The following is a 19,464-nucleotide window of genomic DNA, read 5'->3' on the forward strand; positions in this document are numbered from 1 at the left end:
TAGGGTATCAAGACTCTTCTTGGTAGCCTGTTGTCCTTCCTCTGAGTGCCACCAGGCCTCCCCATCTAGGGGACGTGGTCAAATATGGGGCACCAAAGTTTGTATGAAAGTCATACCCCACTCTCCACATAATTGTGGAGAATGTCCTGTCCATTGGCTAGATCTGGGTAGGGGTTCAAAGTTTACTGCACATATTGTCCTTGGTGCCATAGTTTTAGTGGGATCCCTGGGCCCAGATCTGCCCATCATAATGTTCTCCTTGTAGGTTTCTAGGACCCTCTGGATCCTTCTATTTTCCCATTCTCCCATGCTTTTTTCACCTAGCGTCCCAATAGGATGTCTTCCCCTCTGTCCCACTTTGCTGGTAAGTGAAGACTTTCATGGGACATGCCCCATGCCCCTTGGGATAGTGTCCAGATGTAAGTGAGTATATACCATTTGACCCTTTCTGCTTCTGGGTTAACTAACTCATTATGATCATTTCTAGTTCAATCCATTTGTTCACAAATTTTGGGAATTCCTTGTTTTTAATAGCTGAGTAATATTCCATAGTGTATATGTACCACAGTTTCTTTATCCATTCTTCTACTGAGGGACACTTAGGCTGTTTCCATGATCTGGCTATAATGAATAAGGCTGCTATAAACATGGTTGAGCAAATTTTCTTGTTGTGTGCTGGAGCATCTTCTGGGTATATTCCAAGAAGAGGAATACCTGGATCTTGAGGAAGCCCTATTCCCAGTTTTCTAAGATAGCACCAGATAGATTTCCAAAGTAGCTGTACTAGTTTGCATTCCCACCAGCAATGAATGAGTGTTCCTCTCTCTCCACATCCTCATCAGCATGTGCCGTCACTTGAGTTTTTGATCTTAGCCATTCTGATGGGTGTAAGATGGAATCTCAGAGTTGTTTTGATTTGCATTTCCCTGATGACTAAGGAGGTTGAGCATTTCTTTAAGTGTTTCTCAGCCATTCGATATTCCTCTGTTGAGAATTCTCTGCTTAGTTCTGAGCCCCATTTCTCAATTGGGTTATTTGGTTTGGTGGTGTTTCATTTCTTGAGTTTTTTTTATATATTTTGAATATTAGACCTTTGTCAGATGAAGGGTTGGTGAAGATCTTTTCCCAGTCTGTAGGCTGTTGCTTTCTTCTGTTGACAGTGTCTTGTGCCTTACAGAGGCTTCTCAGCCTCATGAGGTCCCATTAATTAATTGTTGACATTAAAGCCTGGGCTGTTGGTGTTCTGTTCAGGAAGTTGTCTCCTGTGCAAATGTGTTCCATGTTCTTCCCCACTTTTTATTCTAACTGACTTTAAAGCCTTTCTCTTTTTCTTACCAATCATACTTTGTTTGTTGATGACATTTTTTGTTTTGTTCCTCAAATTAATCTCCCCCGTGTTTAACTCAAATCACCAATTGATGAGTATTTTCTAGGTTCATCATGTTTAGGTCTTTGGTAAATACTAGGCTGTTTTAATAGCTATAAAGTTACAATTTCACACACACACACACACACACACACACACACACAGTCACACGAAACCTATCTGAGCTTTCAGATTTGGTGAAAAATGAGATCAATCAATTGTAGCCGGATTTCCAACTAGAAGAAGTCACCACAGAATGCGCTTTGTTCACCTACTAGTACTAGGCCTATAATTAATAGTATTTCTACACAAAGACTAACGTACATTTTAAAAGGCTTCATATCATGAAAGTAACGTGTGAAGCTATTACTACCTAACACATTCCACTTGGCTCTCTCAGAAAATAGCATCTTAGCCTCTATCATTACCATCACTAAAACAAACAAACAAACAAGCAAACAAGCAAACAAACTTGCTGAGTAAATATGCCAGGACCCAAATCTTGAATACGGTGTATGTTGTGGTATGTTCATGACACAGGTGAGAAGTGAGTGATCTGCTTCTGGAAACACTGAGGGCAAGTGCTGGCATCCGGCCTCAGCTCTAGATATGTCTGCATGGTTTAGTATAGTAATTTCCGTTCCCCGTGGGAATGGTGGTGTACAGAAGGTACTGCAGCTAATAACATGTGGAACTCTTCTGGCTGTAGAGCCTTTTGCAAATCTATATAACTATTTAATTCTTCTGTGAGATGCGTCTTGGCAAAATGGAGGGAAAACAATGTCTGCCTCAGCCAGTTGCCGTGAATATTAAATGTGTTTCTATACAACACGGCTCAGCACAGTGCTGGGAGTTTACTATGTGATTATTCCCATCATCGTTCTAAATATGATATGAGTAAAGGGAAAACAACTTGTTTGAAATCACAGTCAACAGTCAAAGACTGGTAACAAAGTCAGGATTTATGCCTTTTTCAGTAATACTTACATCTCCATCTTAAAGAGTCTGCTTCCTGGGCAATAAGTGGTTTACATATTGCAGTTGTCACTGAATGATGAGATTTATCATTTTGTTTTATTGACTTCTAGTTATATTATAGAATTATAAAAGGATATTAAATATATTTGGATATGGGTGCATTGTCTATGAATTATGATTCCAAGTATCATGGAACTCACTGAAGTCCTCTTAGCACACTTACATACTTATTAAAAATGCCCATTTGTGAATCTGAGATGTAATTTACAGTGGAAGTTCACAAAGCTCTGAGCTCTGTGGAAAAGGGCAGGCATCTGTCTTATAATAATTGGAATTCATAACACAATATAGTACAGTTGTCCTGCATCTGTTAAAGGCCAAAAACTTATTAAAGCAAATTATAAATTATAGAAATTTCCTCTGGATAAAATAATCACTCTTTAATATGAAACATCACTAGAAGAAAACTTTTAGAGAAAAAAAAAACAGTGGTAACAGATTGCTGGAATACACAGACTTCTGGGCTCATGCACTGCTATGTATTACTTGAAATATACGTCTATTATTTTGGATTTTTATTCAGGAAATTTTTATTAAGACATACTCCATGTCATGCAGTGTATTGGTTACATGAAGACATCAACACACTCAGAGAATGCATCACTTTGTTGGCCATCAATTTTCCAATTGTGTCACCTGGTTTTGGTATCTTCAGAATGGGACCAATAAAATTTATATGTAGACTTAGGTTCTATTGACTGAATGTAGGCATGCGTGTGAGCTAGAGAAACACTTGTGAAGTGCTGTAAAAATACACTATGTGCTTTCTTTTCCTGTAATATAGGGAAGGACTACCTAATCCAATGGCTCTCAGCCTTCCTAATGCTTGTGGCCCTTTAATACAGTTCCTCATGATGTGGTGACATAAAATTATTTTCATTGTTATTTTATAACTGTAATTTTGCTACAGTTATTACTCATGATGTAAATAACAGAAATGGAGGATGGTCTTAAGCAACCCCTCTGAAAGGGTTGTTTGATGCCCCAACAGGGTTGTGACCTACAGGTTGAGAACCAGTGGTGTAACCTAAGTCATAGGTTATTGGATAGGACAAAAATATGTGCATAGTGTTGCCACTAGATTATTTGTATTTGGTAGCTGATAATTGTAGATCTCATCTATGGTAAAAGCACTAGTGTGTGTTGTTTAAATGTCGTCATCCAACCGTTCATAGACAGCATCATCTTTACAATTTGTTGGATGAGAAAAGCACAATTAAAAATGGATTGAGAGAACTCTTAGTCTGGGGAGACACCAGCTTTGACCTTGACCAGTTCCATCTTGTATACTTGATCACTCCATTATACTGACCAGAAAAACACTTTGGAGGTGATTTTAATGAGGCTGAACAAAGGTGACCGTATGTCATTTTGTCACTGTGGCAAGAATTCTTTAAAGAGAATGTGTTTGGGCTTCAGAATAATGAGATTCACTAGTCTTCTAAGGAGACCACACTGTAAAATAAAGTCCCTGCTGGGCACCAGGAACCCTGCTTTCTAGGTAAAATCATATCTAATTAGCTGGGTAGTCCTTGCTGTTTGCCACAATCACAAAATATTGATCACCTCACTTATGATTATGATGATGCAACTATTTCCATAGTCTAATCACTGAGCATGTAATTCTACCAAGAAAAATAAACTATCTTTGTTTAATTTGTTTAAAAAGTTAGTGAAAGGAAGATAAGATGGACAATGAAAAATTACCCATGAATCCAGAAAGTTTTTCTAAAATAACAATTCATATTCAAGTGCAATTTCTGTAAGAGAAGGTACTTATGATGAGTGAGAAGAGCCACCCAATGCTGTTCAGAAATAAATCTATTTATTCAGTGTTTGGTACACTCCATTCTGAAGCATTTCATTAATAACATTCATTTTAGCATATATTTTAAGGCATGTTGAATATTTGCATGTTACATATGGTATAATCCTTGGTGTGTATGCACGTTGCATTCTGTGTGTGTGTGTGTGTGTGTGTGTGTGTATGTGTGTGTAAGAGAGAGAGAGAGAGAGAGAGAGAGAGAGAGCGCCTGGGGGTATGTTGTATATGTGGCTTTTATAGAAGGAACATCAGTGAACATAACAGACAAAAACTGCTATCATAGTAGAATTTTAATTCTAGCATCTGGATTCACAAGTTAATAGGAGAAGAGTGGAGATTTTTACAAAGAAACCACATTACAGAAAAGTAATGAATATTTATACAATGAATGAGAGAATTTTACCTCCAAAGTTGTAAGCTGCCCTGGACAAGATGGCTTCCAGAAGAAGAGCTAGACCTCAAAGGACCTGTAGGACTGGATAGGTAGCTAAGTGAGCCCCAAATTTTAGAGTAGGGACAATGGCCTGTGCAAAGTCATGATATAAAAGTCGGTACAAAGTCAGAACAGATGGCCAAAGTCAAAAAGCCAGGAGTGATACCAGCAGAAAAAAAGTAAGAGAGAAGAGGAAACTAAAGTAAGAAACTAACTGTTGAAGAGCCTTGAAGGTCAACTGAAAAGAAGGCATTTTGCATCGATTTAGAAGACAGTGTAGAACCAATGAAGCAAGTGTATGCAGGAACTGGGCAGCTACTATATAAAACCTATCAAAATGTTCAGGCATTATTAGTTCTTAATAAAGCTCTCAAAGTCTCAGCCTGTCATTCCATTGTCCTCAGAATGGTCACAGATTTTGCTGGCTTGCAAATTCTCCTTAGCTTCCTAATTACTGGTGCCTCTAGGAGGCTTTTTCTAGACAAACATGCACCTCACTCTGGGGGAATTCTGCTCATTGCCAACATTCATGAATGCCCTCTGCCTCCATTTCCACCCTCCTATACTGGAGGCCATGGTTTGGTTTGGGTTTTGGTTTTGGTTTTGCTTCCCCCCCCCCCCACATCACTGTAAAAGATATAGCACTTGTAACAGGGTAGTTTTACAACCATCTTTAGTCTTGCTTTTGGCTCAGGTTTAGTATTTATTTCAGGTTACAGTTTCACATGCTTTTGTAGGAGTCTTTTGGCAATGACTCTTGAGGTTTTAAAACTGTGTACTGTACATTTTTTAAAAAAGTTAAGTAGGTTCTTCCAAATTCTGATATTTTCTATAAATCACATCCATTTGTCCCTTAACCATCCACAGGTTCATCTTCCAGCCTTTGTTTCTCTCTTTAGTGGGTCCTCTTTGTTTTGAAAGGTTCAGAATTGTAGAGGAGACCAGGAACCCTAATCCGAGATGTTCTACTGTACAGCTTAACATAGCGCATGTGCATACAGTGTGTGTGTGTGCGTGTGTGTGTGTGTGTGTGTGTGTGTGTGTGTGCGTGCACGTGCAGGCCTAGGAACCTGTCATAGAATGGCATAGTGAGGTATTTCACCAGAATTGAAATCTCAAAGTTTGCAAGAGAATAGAACAAAGGGAAGGCATGCAGGGTGGTGTGGGCATGCTGCGCAGCAGCAGAAAGACCTAAGCAAAGATGTTTGGTGGTTCATAAATCAACAAGGAAGATCAGTTGATATCATTGAGTTTAGGTATACTGGAGGAAGGGGCAAATGGTCTCAAGCACAAAGGTACAGGCAGAGTCCTCGAGAAAAGCACATCCTACTCTGAGAAGCTTGGACCTCATCTTTTAGGGGACAGTGAGTCATCCTACAGGAAGTATAAGATTCGAAGTAGGCTTTTAGGACAATGGCATCTTCACTTCTACTCTCCCTCTGATGCATTTATCCGTCCGGCTCTTGCATCTACAGCCAAAGCTGGATCTCTCAGAGCGCAAGCTTCCTCTGTCTCTTTGTACTGTTGCCTTGGGTACTTTTTCACCACTCCCCATCTTGCAGCTTCCGGGCTCTTGCTGATTGTGGATCCTGCCTGGGAGATCGCGAGCTGCTGATTGATTTGATTTCATTCCACTGTGGTGCATGTAATTTCATGCTTCCAAGTGACAGAAATTTTCTGAAAGTTCTTCAATCTCCCCAAATTACTTAGTGTTATATATTTATTCCTGGCTTCATTGGACTCTAAATAACCCGGTTTTAGGATAAAATGCTTGGCACACGAAGTTCTGGTCATCAGGATTTAACAATTACTTTGATTGGCTCTTTTCAGACTGTTAGAAACTATCCCAACAGGAAAAAAAAAATAAGAGTATGTCAGATGAAAAAAAAAAAAAAAAAAAAAAAAAACCCACAGTGGTTTCTTGAAGTGCCATGCAGCTTTCTGCAAGCAAGGAGAAGGCTGATTCTTCTTAGTGTGGCAGAAAACTCTATCTGAAGAGTAAAATAACAAGATATACCCAAAGATAAAGGGACAGAACAGTTATTTCAAGAAAAAAAACATAATTGAATAATGTCCAATAATTGTCATGACAGAATAAGAGTTTAATGAAATACATTCCCTAAGCCTATCATTGTTAATATTTCCAATAATGTACTTATGATGCCTTTATACATGGAAGCACAGTTATAAAACTTTATATAAATTGAACCATTCTCTGCATGCTGTTTATTAAGTTAATGCTATGCCTTCCGAATACTTTGGGATTTATAGAAAAAATAATTAGATACTACCAAGACTTCCTGCATAGCTTACAATTAATTCTCCTGTTAATAAAATCATATCTTTACTCTAATGTACTTATCAGAATTAATGAATCAATATGATGCATTTTTATTATCAATCTAATAAGGCCTAAACTTCATGTTGGCTTGAAATCAGGCTTATTTGTTTGCTTATTAATTTTCTTAGTTTGTTTCCAAATCACATCTAGGCTCTGTTGTATTTACTCATAAATGTCCCCTTTGGCGCCTTTATGCTGTGGTAGTTTCTCAAACATGATAAGCTTTCACAGCCTTGAGGAGTTTGAGTGAGATAAGATATTTTGTACAATGTTCCTCAGCTGAAGTCTGTTTGCTAGTTAGTAGACTAGCGTTATGGATTTGGAAAGGGTGAGGCATGGAGAGAAAAGGCAATTTTTGTTATATCAAGAGTAGATAGCTTCAACTTTACTTATGTTGCTAAATTTGATTGCTCAAATGAATATGTGTAATATATAAATGCATATATATGTATATATACCTATATATCATCAATACATTTTATACTGACATAATTATGAGCTTATATCAGTGTCTGCAACAGCAGTTCATTGCTAAATAGATTGCTATAGTCTTCTACTAGTGTTTAGAGATAACCTTCCACTCCAGTGATAAAAAAGATAAACACACACGCACATGCAATACACACACACACACACATGCACACATGTGCACTCACACAACATGGCTTTTCCTCTTTGCATCTATTAACTCAAACAATCAATACCTACATATCAATAGTAGGTTCAGATCTATGGACCCTGTGATTATAAAAACTCATGTAGCCACTGTTACCGGAATCCATGTTCCCAAGTCATGGCCCAATAAATAAAAAATGTGCCCCCCTTGGCTATGTGAGACAACTCTATCAACGGGCATACAACGTCTACATGGAATCATACTCTTTCCTCCCAGTGGAATTTCTTAAATGGGAACAAAGCTGCAGTATCATTCCAGTTTGTGTGGCATGGCTGGGTATTGAGTAGATTGTGCTTGTCCAATAGATCTTTGTTGTTCGGTATCTGGCTTTTGTTTCTACCTGGGGTGAAAGGGCACTGTGTGGATGGGTGGTGGGTGGGATCCATTGAGAAAGTGAAAGATGAATCTCACTGCTGTATTTCAAATAACGAAACAGAGGAATGAAAGAAGGCAAAGGCTAGTAAGGTCCTCTTGTACAAAAAAAAAAAAAAAAAAAAAAAAAAGAATAACATGGAGCTGATTGATAACAGTGAGTGGCTGAGAGGTGGTTATATTTTTTTAAATCAAGGCAATCTTAGTGGCTGGGTTGACCATGCTGAATGAGTGAAACAGGGAAGCCAAGAAGAACTTTGCCCTTGATTATTAGAAAGGCCAGAACATCAGCTGTGACCTGAAAAGACTGCAGGATAAGCAGGTGTTTGCTTTTTTGCTTGGTAATATATAATTTTTGATCAAGAAATATGCTTTTATATGTTTAATGTGAAATATTTAGTAATTAAAACAACAACAACACTACTAGCCCATAGATGGTCACAGATAGAAGAGGTAAGGCCCAAACTAAAGTGTTCATTTGTTTTGTGTTACTTTTCTGTGTATGTATACATGTGTCTGCCTATGTATGTAGGTTTGTGGAGGGGATACTTGTGTGTGCTGGTGTTTATGCAGTCCAGAGTTCCACGTTGAGTGTAATTCCTCAGGGTGCTATGCACCTTGATTTTGAGAGAGGATCTCTGATGGGCCTGAAACTAACTGACTCATCAGGGAAAAGTAGGAGTCTTGTAATTTTGCCTCTTCAGCACTGGACTTACAAAAAAAAGCATGCGGCAACTTCTACTGTTTTATACATGGCTTCAAAGGGTTAATCTTCCATCCTTGTAACTGACTGAAAAGCTTTTATTGACTGAGATAGTTTCCAAGCAAATTAATTCACATCATTTACATGTTATGTACTTTGCCCAGTATCAGTGACCCCCAGAGCAGACCCACAGGTTCAACAACCCAGTTCCCTTAGCATCATTGCACCATTTGCACTTTGGGAGAATCCACCCAAATTTCCTTCTAGCCTTTCCTGTGTGGGTGCACACACTGAGAACAAATATTGCTCAGAAGCTCATTTTGTGATAATACCAAACTAAGGTGGATTCTCTGAACTGGGGTGTCTGGAGGCTCACCATTACTTCTACATAAGTACCATTGAACTCCTTCTCTGTTTTTTGTCATGTCATTTTATTGGAATCTTTTCAATTTTGCTTTGTTTGTTAATCTTAATGTCACCAATTTTGCTTTTAGCAACATATTTGCCACTTCTCTAAAGTAGGTCTTGCTTCAGACCTATTATGGGTAAATCATACTTCATACATGATGATAATGGGTTTTTAATTACCTATTTGATATTCATACTTGGTAAATTTGGTCATACCATTTGACCTCTCTAGCCTTAGAATCTCATTTGTAACACAGGGTTGATACCACCTACTTAAACTACTAAAAATGTTGGACAATTATTTGGGGTTTTTTTTTTATGTTTTCAGATGATTTTTACATGTATCATCCCTTTCCTCTCCAATTCCAGATGACAGTTATAAATCTCATACATAAAATGATTCAGAAAATCTTCAACATAAAGTGACTCAGAAAGACTTGGGAGTGTACACAAGTATGCTAGATGTTTGTCTTCTTTCTGTGACAATATACTCTGACATAACCCACTTAAGGATGGGAGAGTTTGTGCTGGTCCACTGTCACATGGTACTGGTCATCTGCAAGGAAATTATGGAGTCAGGAACACGGGGCATCTGGTCATGTGGTACCCACAGTCATGGATGCAGGGTGAGGGAGGGACGAAGGTAAGAATGCTGGTTCTCATCTCGTTTTAGTTTTCCCTATTTTCATTTTTATTTAAGCCCCCAGCCCATGTTAAAGCACCATCCACAGTTAAGGTTCATCTTCCAATCTTAATTAATATAACTTAGGTAATTTTTACAGGCATGCCTAGACACTCCTAATCTAGAAAATCCCTCATAGGCATGCTCAGACTATCCTCCTGTGTGGTTTTAGCTCCCATGAACTCGACAGCATTAACCACTACAGTAAGACCATTCACCAGTAGACGTATCTTTGTTCTTACTAAGATATTGACAGCTATTCAAGGCTCCTCAATTTAAAAATAATAGCTTCAGAGCTTCCTAGTTGTCAGGCTTATACTAAAGGATACAGAGGCATAGAGAACAAGTTCAACTATATCAGGAAATCAGCTCTTCACTTAACAGAAATTATGTAAAGCTTAGACCTGTATGCAAAGCTCTTGTACAAGTCAAGTAGGGGATGTCCAATAAACATCAACCAGATCAAGAGGTCTTTAAGTAGTTGCAATTGAAGTAAGTATACTTATACCAATTATTTATACGTCATGTTTACTTTATAAAGATTGTCTTCTATCAAGAAGTGAGATTCATCAAGTCAAGTACAGCATACCGTGCCTGCTCTGCTTTTATCAGCGATTTTATATCTTCTTTTAACTTGACTGAAATTGTGGATAACACAAGGGTGACTCATGTAGAGAATGGAGGAACTCTTTGTGGAGGATACAGGACTATGCTGGAAAGGTAGCTCAAGAGCAGACAGGCAGACAGGCCCTACAAAACAAATTACACCATGAGAAGGTGAAGTCATAAGCAACAGCAAGATTTGTTCTCTAATATGGCTGGGCATCGCTCTGAACATCTGCACCCTTGTTGTGAGTTCTTTCCATAACAACCTTCTCTGCTCCTTGATCCAAATTCTGTAAGTCATCTATTCATTGCCTCTATAATTTTGCTTAGGATCGTGTTGATGCCATGCATTTACATTGTTCTTAATTGTTTAGTTTGTTTTTTATATCCTCCCACCCCCCGAAATGGACTGATGTAATACAGGCACAGTTCCAAACTCCTGATGAATGGCTTATGATTGACTCAGTTTGCATTTGTGTGTCATAGGCACAGTGCAAATATGATCACCCAAAATGCACCTCTACAAGGAATGCATTGCCTAGAGAGATTAAGACAACCGACAGATTCCAAGGATCAAATTGAGTACCTGGAAAGGTTTTACAGTATCTGGAGGCTCTGTTCCTGCAAACTAGAAATTTTAGGGAATCACATCTCTATCTACACATACAGATATTTTGAGTTCATTCATTAGCACATAATTAGTAGAGGTAGAACTACATGATATCACACACACACACACACACACACACACACACACACACACACACACACACACACACTGATATTCAGATTCTACAATTGTCAGTCAAAATGTAACAAAATGTTATACTACACACAAGTTTCCGGGTTTTGTGTGCTACAGAGATGTGCTAGGTCTTGAAGAACATCCAACAGCTATTCAGCAGTGGTCATAGATGCATGGAAAATTACTACACTGTGGAAATAAACTTGAGTTGAAATCTAAACGATAACTCACAGCTAACTAATGAGTAAGGGGTAGGTCAGAAACCTAAGGTAAAAGGAATACCTTGGGAGCTGGAAGAATAACAAGACACTCAGTCCTAAATAGTAGAGAAAGAGAAATAGGCAAATAGCAGTCAAAGTGGGCAGGAACTTGATCCTACATACACACGAGAAGTGAAAAGATACTGTTCTTTATCCTAAGTATAAATAATTGCTGTCTTCAGAGTATGCAAATGAGAAGATTAATGTGGTTAAATACTGTTTTATTATAAATGACTTGGAACTAAAGCATATGCAATGGATAAAAGAAGAACAAGACTAAGTGTTTGACTAAATCAGGGCATATTATACTGGCCCGGAAATAAATGAATGTGCTCAGAGGATGAAGATGGGAATGAACAGCAACGGGACACTATATCAAGTCCTCACCTCTGTTACCACCTGACTCTGTGGTCCTGGTTCATTAAAATAGGCCAAGGGAAGCCACTCAGGCACAAGAGCAACAGTTGAGCTGGAATTAATCCAGGTTGTGAAAGTTTTTACACAAGGAAAAAATTAAGATAGCACTTGATGTTATTAGTTACCATGATAAAGAGTTAGTGGACAGCCAAGTGCTATGGCAGTATGATAGTTAATAATAACAAATCGAGATGGAAAGAAAAATCATCTCCTGGGACAGGAAGAAATTCAAAGGCAAATGTTTTGAGCTGCCACAATATTCTCCCTTAGCTGTTTTATTTACTTTACTATGAAACATTATGTATAGACACGGCCTCTTTATAAAAAAAAAAAAAAAAAGCACCTCTTTTTTCCTACTCAAAGGGCACTTTCTTTTCAGCTTTTAAAAGAAAGGTGCAGATGAAAGACTAAGAAAAAAATTATTTGCCAGCCCAAAGAAAACTCAGGAGCAGACGGATGCAAGAGCACATGCTGCATCTTTTATTTTGCAGCAATAGCCCAGGGTTTTATCTCTGCGGGAGCCTGCTCAGAAAACCCTCCGGTCTCTAATGAAAGCCATTCCACCCCTGAACCTGCTATCAGATGGAAAGCTGGTGAGAGTAAAACTTCAGTCTCTGGGGACCAAGAGATGGAAATCCCAAATCCCCCCAAATGGTCACCTTTCTTTACAATGTGATGGCGATGCCAATTGTATAGCCTAAATCAAATTGCTTAAGCCCTTGGTATCTAAGTTTCCTCATCTATAAAATAAGGATTTAAATGATGGTTCTTTATGGGATTGTGTTTAAAAATATAGTGGGGTAAAACCAATGATTAATTAGATGGTGAAAAGTATTGATTATGTGTTTGAGTTGTGTGCTGTTTTATGTTGACTTAAAACAAGTTTGAAACGTTACCTCCATAAGATCCCAATAGAGGTAACTTTGTAGATTATTTTTTTTGTTGCTGATTGATGTGGGAGGACCAAGGACACTGAGGGCAGTATTCCTGGGTATTATATGAGAGCAAGGACTTTTGTCTTGTTTTACTATACCTCCTTTTCTCCTGTTTGGCTGTTGCCTCTTGGAGACCTCCTTTTTTCTGAAGAGTAAACAGAGGTGGTGTGGATCCTGGAAAGAAGGGAGGTCAGGAGGCACAGCTGGGAGGAGTGGAGGGAGGGGCAACTGTGGTGCAAATATATTGTATGAGAGATGAATCTATTTTCAATGAAATATTTTTAATATGATCAAGCCATGAGGTGTAAGCCAGTAAGAGGCCCTCTGCATCAGCTGCTGCCTTCAGGTTCATGCCCAGTTGAGTTCCTGTCTTGGCTTCCCTTAATGGACTATGATTCAGGATATGTAAGCTGAGTAAACAATTTCCTTTCCCAGTTGCTTTTAGCCATAGCGTTTCACTACAGCAGTAGGAATCCTATTTTTGAGACTTGGAAAAGAACAGATAAAGATGGTATCTTAGACATGAGTGTCTGTCTCTAAGATGAATTTACTTGTCACATATAACACATGATTGATATAATTCACAGTCAAGAACTTCCGAGGAAGATGAATTCGACAAAGTGTGACCAAGAGTTTTTCTCTTCCCATTTTCTCTCAATTATTCTAAATCAGATATCCATGCCCACCTCTTCACCAAAATAGAGCCTATCAATAGTGTCAGTAACTGTGATGATAAATCCAATGGCACTTCATAGTCCTCATCTCACTGGACTATCAAAAGTGCTTAACTCAGACTACTGTTGTCTCCTTGGAAATTTTCTTTTTGTATTTTCCAGATAAGTGTTCACTCTGCTCTTATATTTGCTCTTCACTAGGTCATGTTGACATCAAAGTGGGAATGGTCTAGGGTGTGATTTCTCCATTAATTCTGTCTTCTACCAATGATTAGAATCATTCTGTGCTGTAATATAAAACTCTATCTCAAGGTATGATCTCTCATCTACAGACAAGTCTTGGCAATGCAAATGTATGTCTGACATCACCACTTTAGTGTTGTGTGTCTCACAGTTGCTATACATTCAGTATCTTACTGTTATCAGTCCCATAACTGAACTTCTTATTCACAGTACACCATAATCTACTTTATCCATGCTTTACTTTCCTTTGTAAAATTTACCTCTCTTTCTTAAAACTCATACAATATATTGTGAACCATCCTGGAAGATCTTCTCTCATTTTCTACATTCAGCTTGTCAATCAATCCTGGCATTTCTTTCTTCAGCAAATTTCCTCTCCTCACCAATGTTACCTTTTCTACTCTGAACCAAGACACTACAATCTCTTTTCTCTGATTCACAGAAGAATCTATTTTCCTGCCCTCACACTTGCCACATTGCTTTCTCCTGTACGTTCTCAACACAATGGAACAGTGTCTAAGAATGTAATGTTTATCATGGCTTCCTCTGCATAGATTTCTCCAGTGCTCATCTGTGGTATAAAAGTCAAATACATTCTGATACACTCCACGTGCTTCCCCTCTCTCCTCATCTTTCTGAGCCAGCTCCCTCCCTCTATCACAGGGTACTTCCTTGGTCTTGGGATAGCTAGAAGAAATTTACCTTCCTCTCCAAGATCTCATGTCTTCTTTTTTCTTCATTCTCATCTTTTTCTTTCAACACAAACACCTCAAATAAGTGCAGTATTCATCAAATGAAGGAAAAACAATAAATGAACCATGGAAGTCAAGGCCATGGGTTACTTGTCATAATATACATAGTTTACCCGGTCTCCTGTTAGCCAGTCTTTGCAACGTTCATAGTTTATCCCTTCCTCTCTGCCTGGCTTTTCTCTTATGCTGCCCTATGCTACGGGCTTTCCTGTCAGTTTGACCTAATAGTCTTTTACTTTGGGGATGTTGCTGGTTCTGATAAAGGCCCTTCATTGCTGAGAGAACTGCTAACCCCACAGAAATCCTCTCAGTGATGTTTATGAAATATTTCAGTTGAACTAAAAGATTTTCTCCAGGCCAGTAATTATGGTCATTAACATTTAGATAAGTTGGCTGTTTCCTACATTGCATTATTCTGTGTTCCATTGCCTCATAATGAAACAAGAAAGGAAAGGATGGGAAATCTCAGACCCAATGGTCTTTACTAATGAATTTGACTGTTTCATTTAGATATTCATTCTATATTCTAGTTAGCATCGGCCACATATCTACCACACTTTTCCTCCATGGAACTCCTCATTTACCCTTGTGCCACAGAGGGACTCAGTCCTGCTTCTTCATATGAGAAATGGCTGAATCATGTAAGCCTCCAATTTGTGTGGTTTTCTTGGTGTTTTACCCTGACTCTTACACCTCGAGTTTGACTAAAACTTTGGTAATACAGAGTCAAGCAAATACTTATCTTTCTTTCAAACATTTGTTTCCTATCTGGCCTCTCAAATCCTAGTAAAAAAGACTAGGCATATACTCTATGCTGATAAGCACTTATTTTTCAACACAGGTATATAAACAGTGATATGCAGATTTATCAGAAAATCTGATGTCATGATGTTTAGTGAGCCCCGAAATCAGACAAAAAGAGCCCAAATGATATAGACGTTATGTATAGAAGTTTAAGAAAATATAGAATGCACACAGCCTATGGCACAGAGAAAGCCAGGATGTGAAGTTGTAGGAGGAGGAGAAGGAGAAAAAGCATCTAGAATTCCATCTACAGCTCCTAGGATGGTATGTTTCAGATATGATGGGTACCAGTTTCAGGTCTGTGAAGATGATGTGGCACACTGCTTACTTCCTAGTTGTTCACATTGTTATGGCTGAGGCACAACAGCAGCTTAACTTACTACAAGTAATTTTACTCTAATTTCATTTTAGGTTATTTTTTATTTTTATACAATTCAAATTTGCAAAGTCACAATGTAACTACAATACAAATACAAAAGAACGATGGTTTTCTATTGTTAACATTTAGTTGTACTTGCTTTAAAGATCTCTTTTCTCTTTACCTCCTTGTCTTTTAATACACAACACACACACACACACACACACACACACACACACACAGAGAGAGAGAAAGAGATTGCTGAATTAATTGAAATAAGTTAAAAAGTTGATCATGAGATTAATCCCCCTTTTAAAATACCTTATTATCTACTGAAGTAAATCAGTAACCATGAAAATAAAAACATCTTCATAACTTGATGGAAAATCTTCCCCTGGCCTGTGACTGCCCTAATAGTAGATAGGCATTGCTTTCTGGAGCCCTGGTCTCATCTCACCTCCCCATCGCCTTTCCTAGAAGCAAGGATGATGTCATATAACTCATGTGTACAGGGATAATAGGGCCAACATATAATTTGTCATCTATCCCAGGATAATTTTGTGGAATTACTGTTAAGCCTACAGGCATCATCCTTGATTAATGGGAAAGCATATTCACTCCCAGGACGCTTTGCAGTGATAAGTCTGCAACATCAAGCAGCAGGTATGTGGTTCAAGGTTTAGTCTAACATTTCTTAGTTTGTGACCTTGGCCTCATTGTCCACCCAGGCCTAATTTGTCTGCACTGATGTATTACTTCAAGCACTAAAAACAAGGAAAATATTCTGGCTAAGGTGTTTCAAACACTGTAAAAAGATAAAACAAATATGAAGGAAGTTTTTCCATGGAGACTTGTATACTAGTGGCCAATATGGCCTGGCTCTCTTTCTCTAGGTTAATAGATTCACTAGAGGCTAACAGGGTGGTCAGGTTTCTGCCATTTCCTTGGGAATGCCTTGACCTTGGATGTCTCTTCACTGTCTCTGCTCTCATTCCCTACTTGGCATGGTCTCCCTCATCCTTGTTCTACCATCCAGCTTGTCTCCCATCAATCGAATTGTCGTCGCCTCCTCTAAGAAACCTCGAGACACTCCTGGCCCATCATCAAGCACTTCTTCTGCAAGTATTTCCCTGCTTGAGGTTTCATACACTTGGAAGTCAACGATACTCGGAAGCCATAATGGATACTTTGGCCTTCCGCTATGTATAGCTCTGCATTGTAGACACTGAGACTCCAAGTGACAATTGGTTATTTTTTAGCTTACAAAACAGAAATCAGACTCTGAATGGTATGAACAAGAAAAGTTGTCTGAGCTAACAGAAACAGAATCAGAAGGTAAGGGAGAAGGGGAAATGCAGGGTTGTCAGGGTTCCCGCTCTTCTTTCCTTGGGGACAGGCCAATGGATGACCACAGAGGCAGCTGCCGGTCACGTGTATTTTTTTTAATCATTATTGTTAGCTTAGCAGATGGAAAAACACAAGGAAACTTTGCGTTGAACCAGGGACTATTATCTAATCTCTCAGTCAAGCTTGGCCAGGTTGACTAATGGAAGTAGCTCTGGAAAAGTGAGTTATGAAACAGTGGAGATAAAGCTGTGATAGTTGATCTAAACTCTGAGAATTGTCCCACAGAACTTTCTACAATCAGGGAATATTCTACTCTGCACTGGCCAGGCATGGCTGGTAATGCTTTTTGACCTACTGGCAAAATTAGAAAAATAAATTTTCATTGTTGTGTAATTTTAATTAATTTATACTTAAAAGTCATGTGCGTTTAGCAATTAAAATATAGGGCAAAACAAGAGAATGGCTAAAGTACAAGTTGAAGCTGAGATAGGATCAAGTTCCCCTAAGACATGTGGTCCTTATAAGACAAAGGGAAGAGGACAGGGACGTTGGATCTTTCTGGGAATGAAGGATCAGAGAGGTGGCTCTTCCATAGCATCACTTCTCACATGATGTGCACAGAGCACAGAATATTATCACCTGAGAGCCTGTTAGAAAGCAGAGTCTGATCTCAACAAGATGGTATGGATACTCAGCAACCCCAGACTTTGAGAAACTAAAGTAGGAGAATCAAAAGTTTAAGGCCAGTCTGGATAACATGGTGAGACTCTAACTCATCAAGGAGATAGAAGAGGAGGGGGAGTAGGAGGAGAAGAAAAAGGAGGAAGAGGAACAGGAGGAGGAAGAGGATGGGGAGGAGAAGAGGAGGAAGGGGAGGAGAAGAGGCGGAGGGGGTGAAGGGGGAGGGGGAGAAGAAACAAGTAGTAAAGAATGAGATATCTTTTTTTAATGAGAGAAATAAGAGAATGAGAATCATAACCTTTAGGTCAGATAACCATAATTTCATATTTATTATTTGTTTATTTGGTTGGGTTTTTGAGATAGAGTCTTGCTATGCACCCAAGACTGGCACCTAACTTTCACTGACTGCTTTGCTTTAGCCTCATGAGTACTAGGATTGTGGGTGTCAAACCATGTCTAATTTTCTCATTTTGGTTTAAGTAATTTCTGCATTGATCTTGCCTCAACCTTCTTTCTTAGGAGAGAAACTCAAAGAGATAAGTATTACTTAGAAAGGTCTTGTTGAGCTCTTGGTTGGTAAAGTATGACAAATTTCCTCTCTTCCAATGCATACCCTTACCACAGCTGTCTAGGAAGGCATTTCTAAACAGAGAAGAAACATTCTTGTGTCTACAATTTGAGGTGCTTTGCATGTGAGTTATGCTCATCAGCATCACCTCCTTTTCCTCAACAGTTATGCATATTTTCAGCATTTTAAATTATCACCCCAATCTGACCACGATTTCTCTCGTCTAGTTTTCCATCTCAAGACTTGATGCCCTTCCAGTTCTTGCTTTGTTCCTGTCCTGAGAGAAACCTAAAATCACACTTGGTTTCTGTAGTTTATATGTCCCTGTAAAGATCACTAAATAAAAAACTCCTGTGAAGAGCCTATTGTGAGATAGACTAAAAATATTTCCCAAATGTGCAGAGATCCACCCTTGACCTAAGGTGATACCATTTGGGATGCTGGTAAGTGGAGACTAAGGATATGTTAACGTGCTGTCACTTTATCAGAAATATAAGTGCCCTAATAAAACCAATCTGTTTAACAGTGTTACAATTAAGGTATCATATGGGCATGCACAACATGTTCATTCCTTATTATTCCTAACCACTGCTCCTCTACTCACCCATGCTTGTTTATTACATACGAAATGCCATATAAGGAATGATATAAATATATAGCCCTGACGTCCACACATAGCACAAAGAAGACCAACCAAAGCAATTAGGCAATAATCTGGTGTTGTCTAAAAAGGAAACTACTCTTCTCTCCAGTGATGGGAAGGCATTCATCAGACAAATAAGACCAGGATGATTTCAGAAGGAGCAAATGGAACCTTTATTGTTCTTTGCTTAATGAAATAAAGTGGTTTTTTTTTCTATTTTAAATATAAAACGTTTTAAATCCCTGGATTTTTTGTGCATAATGCAATCTACTTGTTTCACTGGACAACAGATGGGAGTGAAACTCATCAAAATGAATCACTGTCCAGAAAGTCACAGAGTACCCCAGCAGCTGGGGTAGATTCTACTCATGCCTAGTCTGCCCATCAATACAGCATCCTGCATCCTTGACCCAGAAGTCACGTGGCCATTTCACATACCTGGTGCCACTATCTCTTCTAGCACCATCAAACACATATGCACAAGCAGCACTCCTCAACCACATAGAGGTCATTTGTCAACAGACTGTGTATAATGGCTGTTTTCTATGAAGAAGAATTTTAAAAATTAGATCAGAGAGTTCTTGGCA

Source organism: Acomys russatus, chromosome 7 (assembly GCF_903995435.1).
Source record: "Acomys russatus chromosome 7, mAcoRus1.1, whole genome shotgun sequence".
Taxonomy (NCBI): domain Eukaryota; kingdom Metazoa; phylum Chordata; class Mammalia; order Rodentia; family Muridae; genus Acomys; species Acomys russatus.